Source organism: Parasteatoda tepidariorum, chromosome 8 (genome assembly GCF_043381705.1).
Source record: "Parasteatoda tepidariorum isolate YZ-2023 chromosome 8, CAS_Ptep_4.0, whole genome shotgun sequence".
NCBI lineage: Eukaryota > Metazoa > Arthropoda > Arachnida > Araneae > Theridiidae > Parasteatoda > Parasteatoda tepidariorum.
The window spans coordinates 8,151,563-8,160,283 of record NC_092211.1 but is presented as its reverse complement, the minus strand read 5'-3'; the positions used below and the strand labels follow the sequence as shown (position 1 = coordinate 8,160,283).

Below are 8,721 nucleotides of genomic sequence, written 5' to 3'. Positions count from 1 at the left end.
ATTTAAAGGTGGGAGACATATTTGAATTTCTACTATGCAACCAAAGAAAAAGTTGCTTTCAAAAACTGCAACCAAAGCAAAAGTGAAACATCCGAGAAGTTTTTTTTTGTGCATTATTTTTAATTTTTGTGCATAATAAAAATTTTATACTTTTGTGCACTTAAAAATTAGAAATAAACTGGAAATTAAAAAAAACCGTAAAATTAATATTTTTATATATAAAGTTCATACTTTGATTATTTTTAGAAAAAGTTAATTACATTCAAAGTTAACTAATACAAAGTTACAGTTAATATACAAAGTTAACTAATTATTATAATAATATTATTTAAAACTGTGGTTCCCAAATGATATTCGCTGAACCCAAGACTTCCCTGGAAGTGTTGCAGTGGTTCGGAGGGCTAATTTTTTTTTTGAAACCAGTTATGATTTCTTTAAATATTTTATTTAGATTCTATTAGTAATCTGTTAGAATCTCTCAATAATGTTTTATATCTTATCTACCCATGAACAGAATCTTATATGCAATCATTTTATGTTTATTCGATATTTTATATATAATCACTGTGAAGGGAAATAAAGACTTTTTTCTCAGTATTAGGAAAAGATTCCCTAAAGATTAGAAAATGGAAGGGAGTTGCTGGATATTTTTATATTAGTATTTTAATGAATATTTTTTTAATGAAAAACTTAACTTTTTTTTTAAGTTGGTAATTTTGCGAAATTTGCAAATACCATAAAACCTCTACGCTAGTTTTTAGATAATGTCTTTATGTTTCAGAAAATCTAAGCAAAATAGTTTTCCTATGCTTCAGGAGTTCTAAATCCATGAGGCCAGTGAGGTGCTACTTTTTGATGACCAGCCACACACGGAGCTGCCACCAACTTATTTTTTATTATTTTGTAAAAGAAAATTTTTTGAAATAGACTTAAATTGTAGCTAAATAACATTAAAAAAATACAAGGAATCTCTGCATTGTCTCTATTACTTAAAAAAAATTTCAAGGAAAACGTTACTATTTGATCATCTCAGGGTGGGGTCCCCCCTTACAATAACTAAGTAATTAGCGCTCTAAGAAGCGTAATAAAATGTTTTCTGGGTGGGAGCTTTGAGGGGTTCTGGATGCATTAAGATTTTTTAAAAAAAATGACTGCAATTTACCATTGAAAATAAACAAGGGAATATTTACGTATCATGATCAGTCGAGCCACCTGATTTACAGCTCCCTGAAACATTTTTTTCATATTTTAAGTTCAACATACCGCTTTTTCGATAGAAAAAAAAGAATTTAAGTTTTATTTTTCTAATCTGTTCTGTTACTTTCATTCACACTTACATTAAAGCGCTCGAATCCTGGTGAATTTTTCCCTCCTTTATTATTTTTGAAACTATTGAAGATTTTATATTATCAGGTATATGTTCTTTTTTTTTTTAAATATGATGTACGCTCTCAGCAGTTAAAACGTCCTTAAGGAAGATTTTCAAATGTGTAATAAAAAATTTCTAGAAGTTTCTTTTTTTTAAAAAAAAGTATTTCAAACTACAACACGATTAAATTCTAATCAATTGCATCAAACTAAAGTGAGCCGTGTTTAAAATAGTGCTATCAAAAATTTTCCAAATAGAGCTCCGTAGAACGGTTACAGGAGTCATGAAAGATAGGATATTGCTTTAAACTGTTATAACTATAATTATAACAAAAAATTCCTAGTTTTTTTTTAATATCACTAATTTTTTTTATTTAAAATGTAGTAAAATTAAAAAGAAAAAATTTGACTCCCCTCTCTGAATTTCCAAACCACTACCAGCATGTTACTCTCTCCAAACTTCCACACCACAACCGGCACATCTCTATCTCCAAACTTCCGCACCACAACCAGCACATCCCTATCTCCAAACTTTCACACCACAAACAACCGGCACATCCCTATCTCCAAACTTCCACACCCCAAACAACCGGTACATCCCTATCTCCAAACTTCCACGCCACAAGCAACCGGCACATCCCTATCTCCAAACTTCCACACCTCAAACAACCGGCACATCCCTATCTCCAAACTTCTACACCACAAACAACCGGCACATCCCTATCTCCAAACTTCCACACCACAAAAACCGGCACATCCCTATCTCCAAACTTCCACACCACAAACAACCGGCACATCCCTATCTCCAAACTTCCACACCTCAAACAACCGGCATATCCCTATCTCCAAACTTCCACACCACAAACAACCGGCACATCCCTATCTCCAAACTTCCACACCCCAAACAACCGGCACATCCATATCTCCAAACTTCCACACCCCAAACAACCGGCACATCCCTATCTCCAAACTTCCAACACCACAAACAACCGGCACATCCCTATCTCCAAACTTCCACACCCCAAACAACCGGCACATCCCTATCTCCAAACTTCCACACCCCAAACAACCGGCACATCCCCATCTCCACAGCCAGCGATTCTTGACTTCAGTGATCTGCTGGGAACCGTGTCTTAACGATCAGTCCACTGCGGAACCAATTCATATTGTTATAATTTTCAAGATCAAGGGAAAATATATACGTTTGCACAAATACTTTCGCCAAAAACACAATATGTTTCGCCAAATTTTACGAACGATTTTATCGCATTTCGCGAGGTGGCGAATGCATAGAGCGAGCCCTGATACAGTATATGAGAAATAATATCCTAATTTTAACGCTTTTATTTTATTCGCAGCTACAAAAGGTTATTATAAGGGACACATAGGGTAATTCAAAATGATTATAATGAACTACAAACGGCTATAGCCATTTAAAGAAAAAGAATTTAGCAGTAAAATTTTCACAGAACTTATAAACGCGTCACAGAATTTCTATGTGACTTCCCTTTTTCACATGGACAACATCTAGGCTGTAGTCCATTTCAAGCCATACATTCATATGCTCATGAAAATATTACACAGAATGATAAATGACAGTATGATAATTATCATAGTCTGGATATCATAATCGGGATAGCCTGGTTGATAGGGCACTGGGCCCATGTCCAAGAGGTCGTGGGTTCGATCCCAACCGGCAGAAGACTCCCCGTGTAGTAAATGACGATTGATGCACGTTACATCTGTCAAGTCTCAAAGTCCTCCATGTTCCCATAACAAATCAATACCTCTGGGGGTACTGATCCAGGAGTTACCTTGTCTTCTGGATTGGTTCAAAACTATAAGGCTACGGAGTTGAACATTAGTAGTCGTAAACCCAAAAATTGGGGCGGCTGTTCAACGACGGATAAAATAAGATAAAACCTGAATATATGGAAAAGCGATGACTCAAGGGATAGAGCGTTTGCCTTCCAATAGAGTTAACCGGGTTCGAATCTCAGCAATAAATGGATGATACGAATTCCGCATCCGACTTGCACTGACCACAGTGCTGACGTAAAATATCCTCAGTGGTAGACGTATCATAGGTTAGAGTCCTCTTGCCGTCAGGCTAACCGTGGAAAGTTTCGTGGTTCTCCTCTCGTAACGCAAATGCGGGTTCGTTGCTTCAAAAAGTCTTCCACGAGGGCAAATTTCTCCCAATACTTGATCCTGAAATTCTCCTGTCTTCTTGATTGGGTGCAAAATTACAAGGCTACGAGTTAAACATAAGTAGTCGTGAACCCAAAAAATTGGGTCGGCTGTTCAACGACGATTATAAAAATAAAATATAAAATAAAATATGAATACATGATAAATGACAATTTTAAGTTTAAAAAAGTGTACTGAAAATTATAGTAAATAAGAGTTGTGGAGTTTCTTTTTAAAAGAAAAAAATCAAGTCGTTTAAATTACAACTTAAACCACAGCTTTCAGTAATTTAATTTAAATTGTTGACATATATTTAATATAACTCTTTTTAAATTCATTATTTTTCATTGATCTATTACGAAACACTAGTAATTTTTAGAAAATATCTGTTGTTGTTGCTGCTGTAGTTAATTTTACGTCGCACTAGAGGCTACAATGGGCTATTGGCGACGGTCTGGGAAACATCCCTGAGGATGATCCAAAGACATGCCATCACAATTTTGATCCTCTGCAGAGGGGATGGCACCCCCGCTTTGGTAGCCCTACGACCTTCACGCAAAGTCGAGCACTTTACGGTAGAACAGTTTAACGAGGACCAATACCGCTCACCCTCGGTCCCTACGCAGACTAATCCAAGTGCTCACCCACCCGCACACTGACTGCAGCCAGTGATGCTTGACTTCGGTGATCTACTGGGAACCGTGTCTTAACGATCAGTCCACTGCGGGACTAGAAAATATCTAATTTTAACTACAATTATCGCTTTTCTAGTTGATTCTGATGCTAATTCATTTAATTGAATCTAAAAAATGAAAAACAACTAATTTGTTTCTACATTTTTAAATTTACGAGACAGACAGATAGCAATCAATCTCAGTAAAATTCCTATACAAAATTAAATAAAATCTGCTATGTGAAAATATAATATGCAACGATAATCAATTCTTTAAAAGAAATGAGTTTAATTTGTTCGTTTGCAATCAAGAAACAATTTAAGAATTTACAGACGACTATTTCTTCAAAAGTTTTGATGTAAACTATCAGCACTAGTGTTTTAAAAACACCTAAGGTTACGATCTAGTTCATCCTTGTTCCAGAATAACAGAACCAATTAAACTTTTTTGTGACAATACGAATGTTCAACTGGGTGACGGGTTTAAACTTTGAGTGAAGTCCTCAACACCTCATTAATACAAACAGACGTAATGTTATTTACGGTCAAAACACTAGTTGTTATAGTTCCGACAATCAAACTTGAAAATTAATGTTAACTTTTAATTCTATCTAAACTAGGCGTAATACTGAAGTGACGTTGACGATTGATCAACTCAACTCCTTTTATAATTTGGAATTTTTGTGGTTTTAAAATCTTAATGTTTTAATCTAATGTCCTAAAAATAATAAAAGTCATAGTTCATGCGTTACACATATTTTCCTAGTACTTTATTAACATGATAAGTATACACTTTATTTTGAAAGTTTTATCGGATGTTAATTAGTTTAATGAAGTAGCCAATTACAGTGCGCCTTTTTCTTCTCCGAAAACGTTCGAGACTCGAAGTTTACAAATTATGCATTTTCGAGAAGTGAATTAACTAATTCGAGTGGTTAATCAATTCACTCAACTAATTTGCAAATGCTTTAAAAGAGTGCCTCCGATAAATAAGGTAAGCTGCTTTTGAACAGTTTTATGTAAAGTTTGGGAAATAAATATATAAGCAAACGATTTTTGTCTAATCGTTTCAAAGAAATAGATCAAACAAGAACCAAGTTCAGATTGAAGTATTTGGAATAAAATTTTATAAGCGATTATTTATTTACAATAAAAAGTTTATAATGATCTTTGACTTTATATTATAGATTTTTCATTGTAACTTTATTATTTAAATTTAACTACTAGTTTGTAAACAAGTTTCATTTTATTTTTATTAGCATTTAGTTTGTTTTATGCAGTATTTCTGTAATGAAAATATGCCTTTTTTTTATAAGAAACGTTTGGGTAAATGCAATTAATTTCAAAAAATTATGTGAACTGTTTTATGCTTCTGCTTTTTAAGTTGCATTTCATTACTAATTATTATGTTTATATTATAAAAATATAGTTCTGCTCCCAAATTTTAATTTATAGTAATACAGAATTATTAACTTTATAATTAGAAAGGGAAACACAGATTTGTAATATCCAGTTTCTGAGGAAGTTATGATTGAAATATATATGTCTATTTTGAAATATATATCTCTTTTTATTGTATTGTATAATTCAATATATACTTTAAAGCAATGGTAGAGCAAATTTACTTGGAGGTTAAAAAATTTAGTTTTATCACAACAAAATATTACTTTAATGATTTTTTTGAATAATAACGATAGTGATATTTTAGATTAATATTTTGACAGTCCAACAAAATTGAACTTCTGATCTATTTGAAACTTTTATAGTTCGAATCCAAAAGATGCTTACTGCAGTTTTCGTTTGAAGAAAAGCTGTTTAAAAATTCACCACGAGAATATTTTCTCACTTTTAATACACTTTTCTTCAACTAAAAATAGATTTTAATACTCATTCAACGTTCCATTGTAAAACCTTCGCAGTGTTTAGATATGCACTCTGCAATCAAATTTTTTATCAAACGAATACTGTGCTTATTATAGAATATACTAGTAAATAAAATACTATTAAATGGGAAAGAAAATCAGAATATCAGTTTAAACTATGTTTATAATTTTTAGAAAGATTCATTACATGCTTTAAATTTTCAATTTCTCAATTATCCATGCTTTAAAAATTGTGTCTAGGTATAATAAAGTGACTAAGAACTATAGTAAAAAGATTAGGCCACAATCGGGCATTTCTCTCTCCATAAATCAGAGCGAAAACGCTAAGTATTAACTTGGTCCGGTCATAGTCTGTGAAAAAAATGTATTCAAAAACTTTAGTTTCTTCGAATTTCTTCTTTGGAACCGGGGAGCACTTTTAGTTTATTCTATAAAAGAAGGTGCAGAGGTGAATCGGTTTACAAAGTGAAAAAATTCCTTTGCCATCGGGCTAACCGTGAGAGGTTTCGTGTTTTTCCTCTCTTCATATAACGCAAATGCGATTTAGACTTTCAAAAAGTTCTCCACGAAGGCTTGTCCCAAAGCTCCTTTGTCTTCTGGTTTCGGTTTATAATTACACATCTACGGAATTTAACATTAAATACCGTAAATTCAAAAAGTGTTTGATTGTTCAATGATGGTTATAAAAATAAAAATTTAAAAAAAATTTTGCAAGCAGATTCGTGGTGGCTCAGGGGATAGAGTGCTAGTCTCCCAATGAGGTTAGCAAAGTTGGAATCTAATTGATAACGGGTCGATACAATTTCTGCACGAATTCGCACCGACCATAGTGTTGACATAAAATATCCTTATTGATAGACGGGCCATGGGTTAGAATTCCTTGCCGTCGGACTAACCGTAGGAGGGTTTCGATGCTTTTCTCTCTGCAACGCAAATGCGATTTATTTCCATCAAAAAGTCCTCCTCGAAGACAAGTTTTTCTCTCTGCTTGATACAGAAATTGCCTTGTCTTCGAATTGCCTAGGTTCAAGATTACATGGCCACGAGGTTAAACATTAATGACCGACCCGAGAAATGGGCCGGCTGTTCTATGTCGTTTATAAAATTAAAAAAATTACAAATGTAAAATAAAATTAGTGCAAGCAAACAGAGCTAGCTTTAGGTATCACCTCCAAATAAGGAGACTCAGGTTTGAATATCAGTAATTACTGGCCGATTCAAATTCTGCTCCCGACTGGCATCGACTACAGGGCTAATCATGAGTATGAAGCCGTCGGGAGAACAAGGGAACTTTTTGTTTTTCGCTATGAATGCTGGTTAGTTCTATCCTCTACCATTGAGACGCAATGGCTCAGGGGATAAAGCGTTCGCCTCCCAATAAGATGAAGCTGGGTTCGAATCCCGGCGATGGCTGGTCGATACGAATCCGCATCCGGTTTGCACCAACCACAGTGCTGACGTGAAGTATCCTCAGTGCTAGACGGATCATGGTTAGAGTCCCTTTGCCGTCAGGTTAACAGTGGGAGGTTCTCGTGGTGTTCCTCTCCATATAACGCAATTGCGGGTTAGTTCCATCAAAAAAGTCATCCACAAAGTCAAATTTCTCCCAATACTTGATCCAGGAGTTCCCTTGTCTTCTGGTTTGGTTTTAAAATTACAAGGCTACGGATTTGAACAATAGAAGTTGTAAACCCATAAATTAGGTCGGTGTTCAACGACGGTTATAATAGATTAATGCAATATCTTCTATAAATGTTCTTTCCAGTATTTCTGTTTGAAATCACATGGCTGTGAAAATGGATCAGTTGTAAGGTAATATTAGTGCAAACAATAACATTTTGTATCCCAAAATACGATCTAGAAGTCCAGTGTCAGCAAAATGTTTTAAGTCCCTTTATGTTACGTTTACTTGTTTCTTGCGCATTTTACCGTCTAATGAAAGTCGTTTAATCAAAGGAAATTTCGTGTAAAAAAAATAAAAAGCTTTTGCATTACGTTACCTTATTTCCCACTCCTTTGCGATACTGGGCTAGCTCAGAAATAGCGTAGGAACATTAATTTTAACGTAGTATTTTTTTTTAAAGAAAACGAAACGAAAAAACAAAATTTTACAAAATAAACTCCTAGAAGCCGGGATAGCCTTGTTAGCAGGGCACTGGGCCCATGTTCAAGAGTTCGTGGGCTCGATTCCAGCCTGCCGAAGTTGTAAATGGTGACTGATGCACATTAAATCTGTTGAGTCGCAAAGTCCTCCTTGTTCCCGTAACAAATCAAAACCTCTGGGGGTACAGATCCAGGAGTTTCCTTGTCTTCTGGATCGGGTTCAAAATTACAAGGCTACGGAGTTGAACATTAGTAGTCGTAAACCCAAACTGGATCTGCTGTTTAACGACGTATATATATATATATATAAAAAAATAAACTCCAAAGTTATCTAAACGCCTTAGTTCAGCAAAATATTTTTCTTCGAAGAAGTATTAACTTCGGGTCCCTAAATCCGGAGCGTTGGAGGGTTGTACAGTCAGTGAAAGGAAAAAAAACAAAACTGATCACTCCTATAACTTTCGAACTATTAGACGGAATTCCATACTGTTTAATCATTATAAC

General features: G+C 34.5%; 1 protein-coding gene and 1 long non-coding RNA gene across 3 annotated transcripts in view; both read left to right on the top strand.

Annotated features, from left to right (window-relative positions):
• Nucleotides 1-8,721, top strand: part of LOC139426217 (uncharacterized) — a 189,318-nt gene that overhangs the window by 77,634 nt on the left and 102,963 nt on the right. The gene's annotated exons all lie outside the window — the stretch shown is intronic.
• Nucleotides 4,934-8,721, top strand: part of LOC107454613 (uncharacterized) — a 46,491-nt gene continuing 42,703 nt past the window's right edge. For both annotated transcript variants that reach the window (XM_043051164.2, XM_043051166.2), the window contains exon 1: nt 4,934-5,225. The gene's annotated coding sequence lies outside the window, so the exon portion shown is untranslated. The remainder of the gene's footprint in view (nt 5,226-8,721) is intronic.